General features: G+C 39.8%; 1 protein-coding gene across 3 annotated transcripts in view; it reads right to left on the minus strand.

Moving 5' to 3' along the window:
- Positions 1-18345, minus strand: part of NPFFR2 (neuropeptide FF receptor 2) — a 358456-nt gene that overhangs the window by 279921 nt on the left and 60190 nt on the right. Inside the window, exon 1 of one of the 3 annotated variants that reach the window (XM_073600568.1) lies at positions 12915-13102. The exons of the other annotated variants lie outside the window; for them this stretch is intronic. The gene's annotated coding sequence lies outside the window, so the exon portion shown is untranslated. Of the gene's footprint in view, positions 1-12914; positions 13103-18345 lie in introns of those variants that run through there. 3 annotated transcript variants of the gene reach the window in all.

An 18345-nucleotide genomic window follows, 5' to 3' on the forward strand; every position in this document is an offset into this window, starting at 1 on the left:
CTTAGATTGTTCCTTCTCGAACGATTCTCTAAATCATCCAATTTATCCCACAGTTCTTTATTTGAGTGTGTAAGGCATGCCAGAACAGCAGCATGAGCTGTGGTGTCGTCCTCGAGTGAGGAGATCCTCTCCTCTGTATGGAATATACGTTGAGCCCAATTCTGGAGCTCAATAAGGAACTGTTCTAGTGCTCTCTGCACTGCTGCATCTACTGTGGCAGCCAAAGTAGGTGTCAGGAGGGCTACTACCGCCTGGGCTCTGCCTGCAGGGGAGGTAGGATCGCTGGCTGTTGTGCCTGAGGGGGACTGTGCCGTGTCTATGGGGCCGGGCGCAAGCGCCCTCTTAGCTGCAGCCGCCGCGTCTGCTGAGGGCTGCATACTGGCGGAGAATGATCGGTTGTGGGAGCACTCCACAAACCAATTCATGTGAGTCTTGTCTGGTACCGGAGATGGAGGGGGGTGTCCCCGAGGTGTAAATCGGCTTCAGAAGCAGTTTTAGAGAGGTGTGCAGCGGGAGCTAGATCTGCCCACCTCCTCCTCATGTGGCTCTGGAACCGGAATCTTCTTTTTATATATAGGGGTAAAGATAATTTTTTTCCTAGTACTGTGGTATTTCTTCTTTTTTTCCATACACTGTTAACAATTTGAGAGATCCTTTTCCATGGTCATTTTCCTTCCTTTACTATCATTTCCACTCTAACAGTATCCTCATCTGCATGTTTCCTCAGCTTCAAATTTCATACCATTTTGACAGGCAAAATGTTTTCAGGAGTGTCAGAGATAGTCACTGCTTTCTGCCTCCTGCATTCCTATTGGCACACAGCTAAGATGGGCTGTCTCAAAACACAACAGGAATGTGCAGGAGGCTATCAAGAAAGAAGTTATAAAGCTTTTCCTGCCAGAACAGACCAGAATTCATCCATAAATTGGAGATTGCTACAGTGAGACCCCATTCACACAGGGACGACTTGTCAGGCGACCTAGTCGCCTGACAAGTCGCCTCCCGTTCTGTACTATGGAGCCGTTCTAAGGGGAGCGACGCAAGTCGCTCAGACTTAGAAAAAGGTTCCTGTACGACTTCGGGGGCGACTTGGGGCGACTTGCATAGACTTCTATGCAGAAGTCGTTTTGCAAGTCGCCCGGGCATTCGTTTGCAGGTCGCCTCGCTGAGGCGACCTGCAAGTCGTGTTGCCCCTGTGTGAATGGGGTCTTATGTGTTCATACACTTTGATGCCTGTATTTAATATCTAGAGCATACGTTTTAAACTTTGGATAGCAAATTGTACTTAGTACTTAGTAGCCCAAATGACAGCTGGGTGGGAATAACTCACTGGTTGTTAGGATACTGGCAGTTTCACATACCACTGCAGCCAGAGGTTCAGCTTGGCTAAACACAAACTTAGTTTGACTCCCAATAGTCCAAACATGAGTTGAGAATGAGCCTGAGCTCATCCCTACAACTGATCCTAAAAAAATTCACTGCATTATTTTTTTTCTGATGCTTTCAGCACTTGCTTTCATTTTCTAATCCTATTTACCCATTATTCTTAGGATTATTTTAGCTATTCCTCTTGCTGCTCTGTATTCCTCTGTATTTGCTGTTATGTAGTCCTCTTTATTCTTCCTTGGTCTTACAAAGCTGGAGTTCCGCTTTCAATGAATGTTTGAATTATATGACAAATGTAGTTGCCCTTGCCCCATTATTGCTTTTGTCAAGTAAACTTTTGATGTCTACGCATGATCTGTATTTTGTATGTCCCATTGTAATCACCTAATATTTTTTTCACTTCCTTCCAGATGCGTTCTTGTGTGTCGCTTCTGGTTTTTCATAAAACTCAAACTTGACCCCACATTTCTTGTTTTCTAAGTGCATGCACAGTGATTATGCAGGTATTAAAAACATTTCCTACCACTCTGAGTGAATTTATTCATGCTTTGACAGGACTGATAATTGATTGTTTATAATTACCATGTTCTTTAAAACCTCTAACTGTCCTTTTTAGCCTTTACTGTATAATATTACTGTATATTTTTTCCTGATTTCATTTTATCATCGCCTTTCCATCTAATTTCATGCAGTGCTAAAAAGCTTATCTAATTTCTTTCAGGATTGTCATTGCTTTCCCGCATTTTCAGACTTACAGTAGAAATAATTAAATAGTGGAAACAGGTTGGCTATATTTTGCAAAAGAGACATACTATGGCTCTTCTGAAATAAAGGATTCTTACCTGTCTTTTCCCGATCTTCTGGTCGTTCAGCTGTGCATATGCAGTTAAATACACAACATCAGAATTTGCTGGGTGAATGAACTTCCACACATGCCAGGGACTTACGCCATGCCAGCATGGCTAATATAGATTGGAGAAGATCTCAAACCCAGAAGACTGGGGGAAGATGTGGGCACCAACAAGGGAGCTTTTGGACAGTGCATCATTGGAGATTAAGAGAGTATAGTTCTACTTTAACCGCTTGCTGTCAGGGGCAATGTTCACATTTTTCATATACAGTTGTGCTCATAAGTTTACATACCCTGGCAGAATTTATGACTTCTTAGCCATTTTTCAGAGAATATGAACGATAACAACATTTATTTCACTCATGGTTAGTGTTTGGCTAAAGCCATTTATTATCAATCAACTGTGTTTACTCTTTTTAAATGATAATGACAACAGAAACTACCCAAATGACCCTGATCAAAAGTTTACATACCCTGGAATGTTTGGCCTTGGTACAGACACAGAAGGTGGCACACACGTTAAATGGCAATTAAAGGTTAATTTCCCACATTTGTGTCGCAAAGAAAAACATTGCATCAAACTCAAATGTGCACATTAATGAGAAAATAAGCAAGCATAAAGTCCATAAGTGAATAAATCCCAACACCAAAACGGAATGCTCTGAGATAAAACTTCTAGATCTTCCACCACGAGTGCTCAGAATGCAGATGGCCAGTCACCAGAGCTGTTTGACCCCTTTTTACAGGATGGTCAAGAAACACTTTGGGAACCCCAAATTGATTCCACTAATGGCATGAATCCACTTCAATGGCCACTCAGGAAGGAGCTAGAATGTAAAAAATTACTCCACAGGAGACACAGATGAAAGTCTCATAGTGTAGTAATTTTTAATAGAGTAAAAACAGCAGCAATAATAGCAGTTACACTCACATGTGATAGTGCCCACAAGGCGCCATTTTTTTGGTACACATTTTTTTGCATAAATCACAATCAGTGTCTGTGTATAAATTGTCAATGAGTTTGTTAGCTCTCACATGGACGCACTAAGCAGGCTAGACATTGAGCCACGAGGAGGTAGAAAAGAACAGTCAAAAAAACCTACGTAACAAGGTAATGAAACTTTACAAAGAAAGCCTTGAATATGCCAGTCATTACTGTTTAATCACTTAATACGAAGTGGAATATATGGGAATCTCTTTATACCAAGCCAAGGTCAGGTAGATCAAGAAAGATTGCAGCCACAACTGGCGGAAGAATTGCTCAGGATACAAAGAAAAACCCATAGGTAACCGCAGAAGAAATACAGGCTGCTCTCCAAAAAGATGGCATGGTTGTTTTTAAGGAGCACAATTCAACAATACTTGAACAAAAAAGAGCTGCATGGTTGAGCTGTCAGAAGTAAGCCATTACTGCGCCAATGCCACAAAAAAGCCAATGAGACATGCAAAGGTGTTGTTGGGCATATTGTAACCAGGCTTTTTTGTGTAACTAACTTGTACAGTAAAGGCTTTTTTCTGGCATTCTTGACCATGCAGCTCTTTTTTGTTCAAGTATCATTGTATTGTGCTCCTTAAAAACAACCACAACATCTTTTTCCATAGCAGCCTGTATTTCTCCTGAGGTTACCTGTGGGTTTTTCTTTGTATTCCGAACAGTTCCTGTGGCAGTTGTGGCTGAAATCTTTCTTGATCTACCCGACCTTGGCTTGGTATCAAGAGATCCCCAAATTTTCCACTTCTTATTAAGTGATTGAACAGTACTGACTGGCATATTCAAGACTTTTGATATTTTTTTATATCCTTTTCCATCTTTGTAAAGTTTCATTAACCTTGTTACACAGGTCTTTTGACTGTTCTTTTTTACCTCCTCATGGCTCAGTGTCTAGCCTGCTTAGTGCATCCATGTGAGAACTAACAAACTCATTATTTATTATAAACTCACTATTTATACACAGACACGAATTGTGATTTAAAAAGCCACAAATGTGGGAAATGAACCTTTCGTTGTCATTTTAACCTGTGTGCCACCTTCTGTGTCAGTACCAAGGCCAGACATTCCAGGGTAAACATTTTATCAGGGTAATTTGGGTAGTTTCTGTTGTCATTATTATTTAAAAAGAGTAAACAAAGTTGATTGATAATAATTGGCTTCAGCCAAACACTAACCATGAGTGAAAGAAACGTTTTTGTGTTATCATTCATATTCTCTGAGAAATGGCCAAGAAATCATAAATCCTGCCAGGGTATGTAAACTTATGAGCACAACTGTACATGTTAAAATTAACATTTGCTAGAAAAAATATATTTTCTCTATATATGTACTACCTCTTGAGGGTCACAAATTAAATCAGTACCCCCCTGGTTGCCCTGACACTGTCAGTCCCCTGCCACCTCTAACACCCTGGGTTCATACATTTTCCAACAAGAAGGACGTAAATACACCAGAATTGATTAAACCACTAAAGTTTACCAAATGAGATGAAAAAGAAATTAGAGAGTCAACTCAAGTTTACACTCCAAAATGTAATTTCCTATAGGAATGTTATCAGTAACTAAATGACTATCAGTCATTAGATTTAAACATGCAACAGTGAACAGGCTACAGGAGTGCAGAGGAATGGCTCTTATGAGTGTCAGACCCCTCTCTACTGCTCCTACACACAAATGCAGAAACAGTAAATAACGAGTTATAACTTTTAGAAATGGGAAAACTGTATTGAAATTCAACCTGCTCTTCCAGAGAGTTCTTTGGTGAATTATTGCTCTATGAGCTCAGTAAAACAAATCCCTGAAGTGAAGGAGGAAGTGTATTGCTGTACGGTCCAGTTGATCTTCAGCTAGTCCATGATGTTTAATTGCATGCAAGGAATTTTTGAATGGCAATGCAAAGCAACTGAATCAATAAATTGTGGATAAACTGCAAACAATCTTCCTGTGTAAAGCAAACTGTACCTGGACTCACAGTGATCACTGACTTAAAGATGTTGCTCTCTGTGGAACTACAAGTAGCAGCAGGGCAATAGAAAGTAAAGGTGTCTGTATATATAGTGTCTATGATATTTGGTCTAGATCCTTGCCACTAAGGATGATAAATTATGCAAGGGACAATAGTGTCTATATACAGTGTCTATAAGGTTGGGCTATTGCCTGCTCACCACACTGGAACAAGAGATGATGATGATGATGGCTGTCTCTATGGTTCACCCGAATCTGATATCACTGCAGGGTGAATGGAATAGGAGTGGCCTCCAGGCTGCCGCCGAACAGCTAAAGAGAGCTGTCCACAGATGTCCCTTCGGAAATACGTTGGGTAATTCTGCTGGTGCAGGCCACGACTCAGCTGCAGCTCACACTATCATAGAGTCCCTGCACTCAGATCCATGTGGGGTCCCAAGAGAGTGCGCTAGCCCTCAATCCATCCCTCTTATAGTCTTTCCCAGCAGTCTGTTCTTCCCTATCAGCCAGTTGGTAATTGTAGTTCTTGATGATTCAGCCAGAGATCAAATCCCATCCATATGGATTACGTATCCCAAGATGCTTTGCTCTTCCTTGTCTCTGATTAAAAAGATAACAGGTCAGCATTCCTCTCAGCACTAGAGGGAAACAGCTCCCCCTGCTGCAATGCCACGCAGTGTCTCCTGATTGCCAGAATATGTATATCTCTAGCTCCTGGCTACATATATATTAATATATAGCCATTTATAAACTGCAAATTTTCACAAACGAATACACTTTAAAATAATTTTAGTGGGCACAAACACAATATAATACCCAATTTTTGGGATAGAATTTAAAGGATGATGTTGTGTCGAGTAAATAGATACCAAACATGTCAAGATTTCAAATTCTGCAGGCCTGTGAACGGGTGACAAACTATGGTACCTAAAACTATCCATAGGCAATACTTTAAAAACCTTTACAAGTTATCATTTTAGAGTTAAATGTGAGCTGTGGCTTTCACTCCAATGTTCCAATACTTCACGTTTGCTGCAATCACCATTTACATATGTGCGCTTGACTTACGTACGTTTTTCCATTGTGTGTGAGTACAGGGGGGGTAGGGGTGCTTTACAATTTATTTTTTTATTGATTTTATTTAAATTAATTTTTTTTACATTTGTTTTCATTTACCTTTATTGCAATTACAAGGGTGAACAAGACCCCTTGTGATAGCTTTGGGCAGTTACAGGAACTCTTAATGGAGACATAAGGGGTCTATTAGACCCATGATACCTCCTATGCCCTTCAAAACATCTAATCAAATACAGATAGTGTTTGATTAGATGTTTCCCTGACCAAAGACAGCATGGAAGACAGCACTGAGACTGGAAGTGACAAAATCCTCACCGCTTTCAGCTTCATGGATGTTCCTTCATCTCCTATGTGGGCAGCCGACCTGACCAGGAATTCCAGGGAAGGTGGGGTGGGAGTTGGTTCCAGAGTGATGGACATACACTATACAATCTTATTGTATTAAAAAATACAGGAATGTCCTCACAAATATATTTTCTGTACTTTACTGTAACTTCTTAAAGATGACCACAACATCTGACGTCACATTGACATACTGACAGAATTCTTTGGCGCAGAATTCCATACACAGGAGCAGACATTCTATGGTTATCATTTAGGAGCAGAATGTCAGCATTATAAGCTATCTTCCCTTATCACATGCTCTCCTTGAGAGCACCACAGAGTTGGGACCACTTCCCCAATATACGGTATACTAAGCCCACAGCATTCAGCTTCCATCACTGAGTATAATCAAGGTACCTTTATTAGTATATCAGTCTCTTCCAATGTCCCTCGTACAGTTCTGCCCTGCTGGGCACGCTCCCATATGGCACACTCACTCCGAGGTGTAGTAGTACTCACTTAAGTGGACTGACTTAATATTCCAGCTGCTTTCCTACTTGTAGATAACCCTACTTGTAGATAACCCCTGTAGTAGCATATAGATTTCTTTACAGAAGATAAACAGTGGGAAAGTGGAAAAGAGCATAGGAAGGGGACCCAAATTGTTAATCTGTTTAGGGCTCTATCAGTTCTTAATCCAGCTCTGGCCACATCTGTTTTATGTGTGCACCCTGGACTAAATGTTAATTTGTAAAACAAAGCTTTTATATACATAACATCTAACTGATACTAGGGTAAAGTCCAGAATCCCTGGCTGAGCCCTTTATGATGTGGTGTAATGGAATGTGTGCCAACACTCACAGCCCTTACTATGCAGGATTTCAGTTGTCTTCCAACTTATATCCCTATGGTTGGGTTCACATATATGCAAATTGGATGTGAGTTTCCCTGCATCCAATTCGCATGGCAGGAGAGTGTGACTGGCTCTCAATGGAGCTGGTTCACACAGCTCTGGGGTGGCCACAGTCCGCATTGAAGAAGGGTTCTGTGCGTCTTCAGGTCCGAGTTCAGGCAAACATTTGGACTTGATTCGCACCTAAATTAGTGAACAAGGACCCCATGCTGTAAGCCACAACCGCAGCTTATGTGAACGGAGCCTGAATGTCAGCAACCAATATTTAGTAAAAAAAAACAAACAGGGATAACATGCATTGTTCTCATGTCGATGAACAACGGGATCACCATGATATAATAGTTCATTGAATCAGCATTGTTTCATAAAACATTTAACTCACATAGGTATCTAGACCTACCACTAACCACAACAAAGAAACTGCAAATTGCAAAGTGTTATTGGCACCTGTTTTTAGAAGGTGTTAAACAATGACAGCCTCCTATTTCTCTGGAAATGTTTAACTTAGAATCACATACCCTTTACTACATGAAATTCACTATTAATGTAATTGTAATGAGAGAAGTAAATAAGTCATAGACAATGGCTTTGTAAGATGCAGATTATTTTATTTACTTAAGCATTTACTGTACAAAATAAGGTCCGTTGGCATGTACCATAGGGTGAGTGCATGGATTGGAAACTGGCTACAAGGGCAAGTTCAGAGGGTGGTGATAAATGAGGAGTACTCAGAATGGTCAGGGGTGGGTAGTGGGGTCCCCCAGGGTTCTGTGCTGGGACCAATCCTGTTTAATTTGTTCATAAACGACCTGGAGGATGGGGGAAACAGTTCAATCTCTGTATTTGTGGACGATACTAAGCTAAGCAGGGCAATAACTTCTCCGCAGGATGTGGAAACATTGCAAAAAGATCTGAACAAATTAATGGTGTGGGCGACTACATGGCAAATGAGGTTCAATGAAGCAAAATGTAAAATAATGCATTTGGGTGGCAAAAATATGAATGCAATCTATACACTGGGGGAGAATCTCTGGGGGAATCTAGGATGGAAAAGGACCTGGGGGTCCTAGTAGATGATGGAATGCAATGCCAATCTCCTGCTAACAAAGCAAACAGAATATTGGCATGCATTAAACAGGGGATTAATTCCAGAGATAAAACAATAATTCTTTCGCTCTATAATACCCTGATCCGGCCGCGCCTAGAGTATGCTGTCCAGTTCTGGGCACCAGTCCTCAGGAAGGATGTACTGGAAATGGAGCGAGTACAGAGAAAGGCAACAAAGCTAATAAAGGGTCTGGAGTATATTAGTTATGAGGAAAGGTTGCAAGCATTGAACTTATTCTCTCTGGAGAAGAGGCGCTTGAGAGGGGATATGATTTCAATTTACAAATACCATACTGGTGACCCCACAATAGGGATAAAACTTTTTTTGTGGAAGGGAGTTTAACAAGACTTGTGGCCACTCATTAAAATGAGAAGAAAAGAGGTTTAACCTTAAACTACGTAGATAGTTCTTTACTGTAAGAGCGGCAAGGATGTGGAATTCCCTTACACAGGCGGTGGTATCAGCGGGGAGCATCGATACTTTCAAAAAACTATTAGATAAGCACCTGAACGACCACAACATACAGGGATATACAAGGTAATACTGACATATAATCACACACATAGGTTGGACTTGATGGACTTGTGTCTTTTTTTGACCTTACCTACTATGTAACTATGTTAAGCGTTGTGCTGAGGAAATACTAGCTACAAAATGTAACATGTTTAAAAGCTGTAGCGAGGGACTTGCTAATTCTTACACTGGTTATCTGAATATTACAGGGTTGTCTGCAATTGACTGCATCACTCTGATAGAAACACACACGCACACACACGCTTGTCTGAGTCACTGTATATTTAAGGCTGGCAGAAAATGAACAAGATTTCTGCAAACACCCATGTCAAAATACAATGCTTGAATGTGCAGAATTAAAGTGCTAGTAAACTCTCATGTTTATCTTGTACCTACAGGTAAGCCTATAATAAGGCTTACCTGTAGGAACAGTAAATATCTCCTAAACATGCACCATTTTGGAGATATTTACATGTGTAGCAGCCGGTGACGTCACCAGAGCATGCACACTGTGCTCTCAATGGCTGGAGCTTGTGTACCCAAAAGGAAGACTGGGTGAAGTTGGAATCCCTGTCAGCGGTGACAGCAAGTCGCTGGAGGGCACCATTTTTTGCAGTCCATACTAGCACATTATAACATGATCCTGTGGGAGGGGCTTTTTTTATGAGGTTTGCAAACTTTAAAGGATCACTAATCTCAAGAAAAAATATTATATATTGCAGCTTATGCCCTGTACACACGGGCAGACTTTTCAGCAACAATGGTCCGCCAGTCTTTCCGACGGACTTTCAAACAAACGGACTTGCCTACACGCGATCACACCAAAGTCCGACGGATTCGTACGTGATGACGTACGACCGGACTAAAATAAGGAATTTCCTAGCCAGTAGCCAATAGTTGCCCTAGCGTCAGTTTTCATCCGTCGGAATAGCATACAGACGAGCAGATTTCTCGATAGGAACTGGGTCCAGCGGAGTTCCGACGTAAAGATTTGAAACATGTTCCAAATCTTATGTCTGCCAGATTTTCGACACAAACAGTCCACTGAAGGTCCGATGAAGCCCACACACGGTCGGATTGTCCACCGGATTCGGTCCGTTGGACCAGTCCAGTCAAAAAGTCCGCTCTTGTGTACAGGGCATAAGAGTCCTTAAATTAGGTGGCTGCCTTGGGTTTCTTTTTTTTCTGGTAAGAACATTTTTGCCAGGTCTTGCCAGATGTGTGTCCTTGTGACTTTCTGTTACCTGCACCAAAGAATATCTTCTTTCCTAGCTGTCCACTGTAAACAAACAATTCTTCTGCCCTTCATGTAATTGAGATGAAGAGACATGGACATGTTTATTGTCCGTATCAGGAAAGCAGCCTAGAGTGACAACAATGGCTCCCTCCATAGATACAATAGAAGAGTGGTGCAGCAACCCAAGGAAAGGAAGTGTGATATTTATAGGATTACCAGGTGAAATTAAAGCAAAAGGAGCTTGAAAAAAGAATGCAAATACAGCCACCACACCAAGAACTAGTGGCTGTAATATGTTACTTTTTTGGTTTTGGGTTTAGATACACTTTAAGTCCGTCACTCTGTTAATTTTCCCTATATTTAATGTAGAAGCCAAATTGAAGTCTTATTCCCCATACACACGATCGGAATTTTCGTCAGAAAAACCTTGGATGGTTTTTCAGATGGAATTCCGCTCAAGCTTGGCTTGCATAAACACGGTCACACAAAAGTTCTCTGAACTATCGACCGTCAAGATCGCAGTGACGTACAACACTACGACGAGCCGAGAAAATTAAGTTCAATGCTTCCGAGCATGCGTCAAATTGTCTCCGAGCATCGGAATTTTGCGCATCGGATTGGCTACAGACAATCGGAATTTCCACCAGCAAAAGTCTGATGGAACATACACACGGTCGGAATTTCCGACCAAAAGCTCACATCGGACTTTTGCTGGAGGAATTTCCGATCGTGTGTACGGGGCATTACAATTTTTATCTCTTTATGGTTTTGGCTTTGAATGTTATGATTTATGCATTTATTTTTTCTTGCAAATGCTTTAAAATACCTTTTCATCTCAGTTAAAATGCTATTTTCCTGTTTATCTCTCCAGTACTTTATGCTGGCTGAGCTGAGTAACAGCCACTCCCTTGATTACAAGTACTCACATAGACTTGCATTGTAGAAAAGGGGGAGGGTGTCTGATCAGACCTGTTTAAATTCATGAGAAAACAGGATTGATGCTGGTGTCAAAATCTAGGAAAGTGGAGGTATGACTATGAAAATTGATGATATAGTACAACATTTTTCTGACTGCATATTTTTTTATATGATTTAAATTGGGCTATAAAACAGAAATAAGAATTTACATAACCCTGATGCTGTAAACATTTGCTATTTTTTTTTGCTTTTTTAAGCCCAGGCTGTAAAAATGACAGCTGTAAATAAATTGATTGGAATGCAAAACAATATAATCAACCTTTAGCATACTGGCATTTGTCAGGAATATTAAGAGGTAAAGTATTCCATAAATATACAATATGAAATATTTGCAATAATAAGTTTTTGACTGGGTGATCAATTTTTCATTTAGTAGGAAAATAGGAATCAAATGTTAACAGGGACCCATAAAAATGTTCTATTTTTGGATGTTTAGGTGCACAAACCTGTTATAAACTAAAAGATGAAAGTATAATCAAGTCATATGTTCTAGCCTGCACCGTAATAAGCAGAGATTGTGTCGGGTAATTGCTAGTTTAGACACGGACTTATATATAAATGTGAACAGTTGGTATGGAAAGTATGGGAAGCCAGATTGAAAGCTTCACAAATTGGGCTTGGTTCTGGTTAATTGTGAATTATTTTCTCTTGTCTAAAATAGAGAGTTTAATTAAACATCAAACTGTTTTTATGTATAATATTTTCAATAGGAGAGATATAACATTTATTGGATTTATAGAACAGGTTTTAGCTTTGAGATAAAACAAGTAACACATAAGGCTTCATTCACACGGCCATAAAAACTTTACTGTTATTATACATGTGTTTTCTAGGAGAAAAATTACTGCGTAATGATTAGTAACATATTTGCGAATAGATGCATTTAAAAGCGTAAAGACGCATATGTGTACATCATTTATTTCCCCCCTTCATTTAGACTTAATTTGCGCTCCTACAAATATGTATTCATGCGTTTATACGGGTAAGCACATAAAGCGCATTGCTCTTAGACACAGATTTTTGGATTCTGTGATACGGATCTGAAAGCAGCTCATGTTTATGCACCTGTGTGAATGGTTCCATTGAAAACAATGCAGCTGCATTCAGACCAGTAATTAAAAAAACGCTTGTATATGCGAGTGAATGAGGCCTTAGATAATGTTTTTAACATTTCACATACTAATCTGTCATGGTTTGCTATGGGCATCAAAATAGGTCTGCTATTTTAAGGGAATCTGAAATAGGAGAAATTCTCCAAAATCAACCACAAGCAACATACTGCATGTCAGCAATCTCCAGATACCTGAACATCAGATCCATTAGCCATTTTAGCACCCTTTTGCACCAAATATAAGGTTGCCCCTTCATGTGCCAGCTTCCTGGTTCTTCATGTTCTCTCACCCCACCAATCTTTTCCTAAGTATCTCTATTGGCAAACATGGTCAATCATCACTATGACTGGCTAATTGTAAGGCTTGGGAGAAGGGAGGAGGCAGCGTAGCTGGTTCGATATTTGCAGGCCAGCGCATCTTTGGATTCAGGGTACCAGAATTACTGAAAAAGAAATGCAGACCTCACATGCAGGTACCGGAGTTATCAGCAATGTTCTGTCGTGGATGGTTACTCCAAGGTCTGCTTTAACCGCTTCAGCCCCGGAAGATTTTACCCCCTTCCTGACCAGAGCGTTTTTTGCGATTCGGCACTGCGTCATGCGACGTGGCTCCCAAACAAAATTGATGTCCTTTTTTTCCCACAAATAGAGCTTTCTTTTGGTGGTATTTGATCACCTCTGCGATTATTTTTTGCGCTATAAACAAAATAAGAGCGACAATTTTGAAAAAAACGCATTATTTTTTACATTTTGCTATAATAAATATCCCCCAAAAATATATAAAAAAACATTTTTTTTCCTCAGTTTAGGCCGATCGTATTCTTCTACATATTTTTGGTAAAAAAAAAAAAAAAAAAATCACAATAAGCGTTTATTGATTGGACAAAAGCTAAATAGTAGGGGTGTGTGCAGACTGACATCTGTAGATCGGGACACCAAGGAAAGGATTTCTACCTCATTATTTGGAAGCAAAAAATTACTTTAAAATGTTACTAAACCCAAGACCCTGCATTCACTATATCTGGTCTCCCACATACCTTTTCCTCGTGTGCCCTCGCAGTATATAGCAGCCTTGTGACTTCTATCAGTGTCTGGATAAAGCTAGTAAGAGGAGTTTTCATTCTCCTCTGACTGTTCTATGAGGACAGCACTGTCCAGACCCTCTGTCTGGACAGTGCTGATTGGCCCTGTGATGCACCAACAAAAAAAACTCTCTAGCAATACAGACCAAACTGAGCATGTGCAGATTGACTCCAAAGGCTCTGTCATCCTTGTGTCATGGATTGTAGACTACCTGACAGGAAGACCACAGTGTGTGCGTTTGCAAGAAGTTGACGGAGAAGACAGAGTGATCAGCAATTTTCACATTCCACAGGGGACAATTCTCTCTCCCTTTGTTTTTACTGTCTACACCACTGATTTTAGCTACCAGACAGAGTCTTGCCATCTTCAGAAGTTTTCTGATGACTCTGCGGTAGTGGGATGTATCAGGGATGGGGAAGAGACTGAGTATAGGACTGTGGTGGAGAACTTTGTCACATGGTGTGAGGTTAATCATCTGTATCTAAATGTGACAAAGACAAAAGGAGTTGGTTGTAGATTTCAGAAAGCGGAAGCCACAAGTGACCCCAATCTCCATCCGAGGAGTGGATGTGGAGGTAGTAGAGAGTTACAAGTATCTGGTGGTGCACATAGATATTAAGCTGGACTGGAGCAAGAACACTGAGGTGCTCTATAGAAAGGGCCTGAGCCACTTTTCTTTTTGAGGAGACTAAGGTGTTCGACACAGGGTCACGTGTCTTCATCAGGGGGATATGATGAAGACCCTGATGAAGACACGTGACCCTGTGTCGAACACGCGTAGGGGAGGGGCCAGGACGGAGCACGGAGCACGCGGTCTGTTTGCTGTGATGCAACGCACACTTTACCCTTACTGCCACGCATTGTCTGGAGTCTACTGCTAGATTGGTGCACTTACGCACTTCAAATTTGTGAGTACCCCATTGTGGGGAATGATTTTATATTTTAAATAAAACCTTTTTAAACGTTATTACACCATCAAGTTTTTTTCTCTCATATATCTTTGGAGCTGCTATTCATACTGTGCACCTGGATATCATCATTGAGCCGTGGGATGGCTCCAAAGCGTGTTTAGACTTAGTTTCACAGCTGAGTCACACACTCTGAGGTGAGTGGCATTCCTGGGGGGTCACTGGATGACACTGGAGCATGGTTTTATAAGCACTGAGATCATTTGGAGCATGCTGGATTTTCATTTATGGACATTTATTATACCTATGTGATTGATTACTGGATTCACGGATCACTTTTAATATTGTTTTTTGATTGTATATCACATATACTGTGTGGCACTGGGCACTTTTTGCGTATTGCACGAAAGACATATTTACTGTGTTATATTATGCACATTGCACTTTATGATATATTTATTATGTACACTTATATTTGATGATATAGATTTACATATTTTCTATATTGCACTGATGCATTATCACTATTTTTGTGATTTTTAAACACACTATATACATATGGTTTAAAATATTCTTTCTTTAGATTATTATTTAATACATTCAATATATAATTTATATATTTGGTTATTATTTACACTTTAGCGCAGTGTATTTTCTTTTTCTACATTGGTGCACGGTACATGAGACAAGTTCTACGCAGGCAGCTAGGTGTTTTTTACTTTTTACTCTTTAGGCATTAGATCATTGTGGCTCGCAAGGTTTTTCTCTAATTAGTAAATATCAGGGGCTGATAATTTCATGCTGTGTTGACTTTTTAAGTGTAAATCAAGAAAATTACTTTGTTATAGGTATTGTCATATTTCCATATCATGTTTATACTGTTCAAATATTTACTGTTAGTGTTAGTTTTCAATAGGAGTTCTGTAATTTCTCAGGTTGCCAGTCAAAAATGTGCTCCGTCAGTAAATGTTTCATGTTTTGTCAGTAAAAAATACTGCAGGAGGTTGGCAACCCTGCTCTTGTATGCAGTGGCATGCTGGGGAATCAGGCTTAGGGTGTCTGACACCAACAGACAGCAAACTGATTTGCAAGGCCAGTGATGTTGGATTGGAATAGGAGTATTTTACAACAGTGTTGGAGGGGGGAATGTTGTTCAGGTTACGTTCTATCTTGGACAACTCCTCCCACCCACTCCACAATGTGGTGGTCAGTCTGCAAAGTACCATCAGTGACAGATTGTTTCACCCACAATGCACCCACAGAGCAACACAGGAAATAATTTTTGCCTATGGTGATCAAGATATATAATTATTTTCTGTGAGGACTGAAGGTAAAGATTTAATTCTGGTTGTTTATGATCAGGATTTTGTGTTGTTCTTATAGTATGTTGGTATTGTGTTGGTTATTATCTGGGGTGGTGTATTATTTGTATTTGGTAGTTTGCCTGTTATTTTAATCTATGTTATTTATTCTATGTTGTATTTTAATTGTATGGATATTTTATTTGTAGTGTAGTTGTAATTTTGTTATTTGGTGTTAATGGCTGTTATTGGTAATTTTGTTGTGATCTTGTGTTGTCTTTGTTAAGTGTGTCTGTGTCGTATCAATTTCCCAATTTCCTTTTGGGATTAATACAGTATTCTGTAATCTGTATTATCAGGAGATAGATTGAGGACAGTGAAAGAAGGAGAGGATCAGAGAAGACAGGATCAAACAGCCCTTTTACACAATTCAGAGGATTAACCCATTAGGTTTAACAGTGAGTATAACAAGCATGCTTTACTGCATATACAGACTGATTTTATGGTTGTGGGTTTAGTAACACTTTAAAGTGGACCTATACCTAAAATGTGCATATTGGTTGTCCAGCAAGGATCGATTAGCAAATTTGAATGTGACAAAGGAAATCAGTAAGAAAAATTTACCCTTGGCCTATTATTCCTGTTAAAAGATGTAGAGCATGTCTGCACAAGTGACAATGCCTAGAAACACTTCACCCAAATACATTGAAATAAAGAAAATAGGGAGGAACCAGTGTTTGAGTTTTTCCGGGGGTCTCTGCCACATCCCATATATAAGGAAGAAAGCCAAAAGAGGGTATGTGCCCCAAGGGGGATATTGTGGGCAGTACAACACCAGGAAATAATTATATGGTGCAAGAATAGAATACAGTAGTATTGTTTAAAAAGATCACAAAGTTTTTTATTGTTTACAAAATATGCAAAATATCTACAAACATAGAATCAATAGAAGATCAAAGAAATGGAGGAGACTGTAGTGATCTAGTATATTGATATTATATTGGGTTATTATATAATTAATAAGTAAGTATTATTATATAATGATGATGATATAAGTACTCTTCCGCAGCAACCCAATTCTTCCAGAGAGATGCACTTTATTGACTTCCAACACAGCACAAAGTCCAAAGTCCACAGATGACAAAGAAATCCGACAGAGGAGATATAATTCAAAGTCCCATGTTCTTAGGTCTGAGTGTGCATACACAGACAAGCCTCACTTCCCCCATACAGACAAGCCTAACTTCCACACACAAGCCTCACTTACTAAACCTATAGACTGAATGCCGTGTTATATTCACTAAATATTGAATGGCTGAGCAATTTGATTGGCCGTTCCAATTTAGGACTTGAACAGCCGTGAACCACCCCAATTTGCACTCCCGCATATCAACATCAACAAGTCCCCTTTAGATATATTAATTAGATAAACAGAACACCCTTTTGAGCCCTTGGAATACCTACATTCCTGCATATCAACAAGCCCCCCTGATATATTAGCCCCACAGGAGGGAGCCTCCGCTAGGCCAACCCAAAACACTCCCTGATCCCATTGTTACCCCCTCAGGTCTAATTACCATCAATAAATATTTCTTCTATGGTCCTTTAAACAATGTACCCTTTGAAATGTTCAATTAGGTTAACAGCCCATACCTCACACCCCTGGGTAGACTTGCATGAGACTTGCACATCAAAGGATCTTCAACTGTTATCTTAAAATTGAGTTGGCTTGGGCAATTTCTGCTCAACCCATACTCCAATACAATATTATACATTGTAAATTGGCCAACATATTACAACAGAGACAACAATCAATTGTGATCTAACCGTTATAGTGTTGTAATAGATCATCCCAGTAGACCCAAGGGTCAGCTCACTGGAGTGAAAATAAAACAGCACAGGACACTCTACATGTTTCGGAATAACATAGAAAGACTCAGTTCTTTCTATAGTGTATGTTTCCTTCCTCAAGAGTTTCAAAGAAGCAGTTTTGATGTGTTTCTAAAAAGGGAAAAATATATATAAATGTGTATGAGTAAGTGTATGGCACCAACATATAACATAAAAAAAAAAAAAAAAAAAAATTCATCTGAGAATTTAAGAGACTGTTAACTTCCAACAAAGCACAAGGACATCATAGGATCTCAATCTGAACAAACATGTATGTATATATATATACTCACAAAACATTTGTCTCTTCATTGCAAACATTGTACATAGGCGTATTGAGAGATGGGCTCCCACAGACTTGAGTCCAAGGGGTTAATTAGGTTTTCTAGTCACTGATACAAGCAGTAATTGTTATTGGAGAAGTAAGAAGAGAGATTTTGGGTACTATGCAGAATTTGGCTTTGGCGTTGACCCCAAAAAAGACGGCAGGCCAGGGCTCACAAGAGCCACCACTGGTGGATAGACTTGGCATGTATCTAAAAAATCAATAAAAGAAAATACCTAATCAGGGACACTGAGCTTTCAAGATTTGGTTTATAGGCATGTGCCATCTTGCAAAGAAACAAATGTCAAAATAAGGCATGGATATTAAAAAAGGAAAAAGGAAGGTGGATTGGAGTTCAATAACTGACCTTTGTTGGTTCGCTGTAA

This window comes from Aquarana catesbeiana, linkage group LG01, assembly GCF_042186555.1.
Source record: "Aquarana catesbeiana isolate 2022-GZ linkage group LG01, ASM4218655v1, whole genome shotgun sequence".
Taxonomy (NCBI): domain Eukaryota; kingdom Metazoa; phylum Chordata; class Amphibia; order Anura; family Ranidae; genus Aquarana; species Aquarana catesbeiana.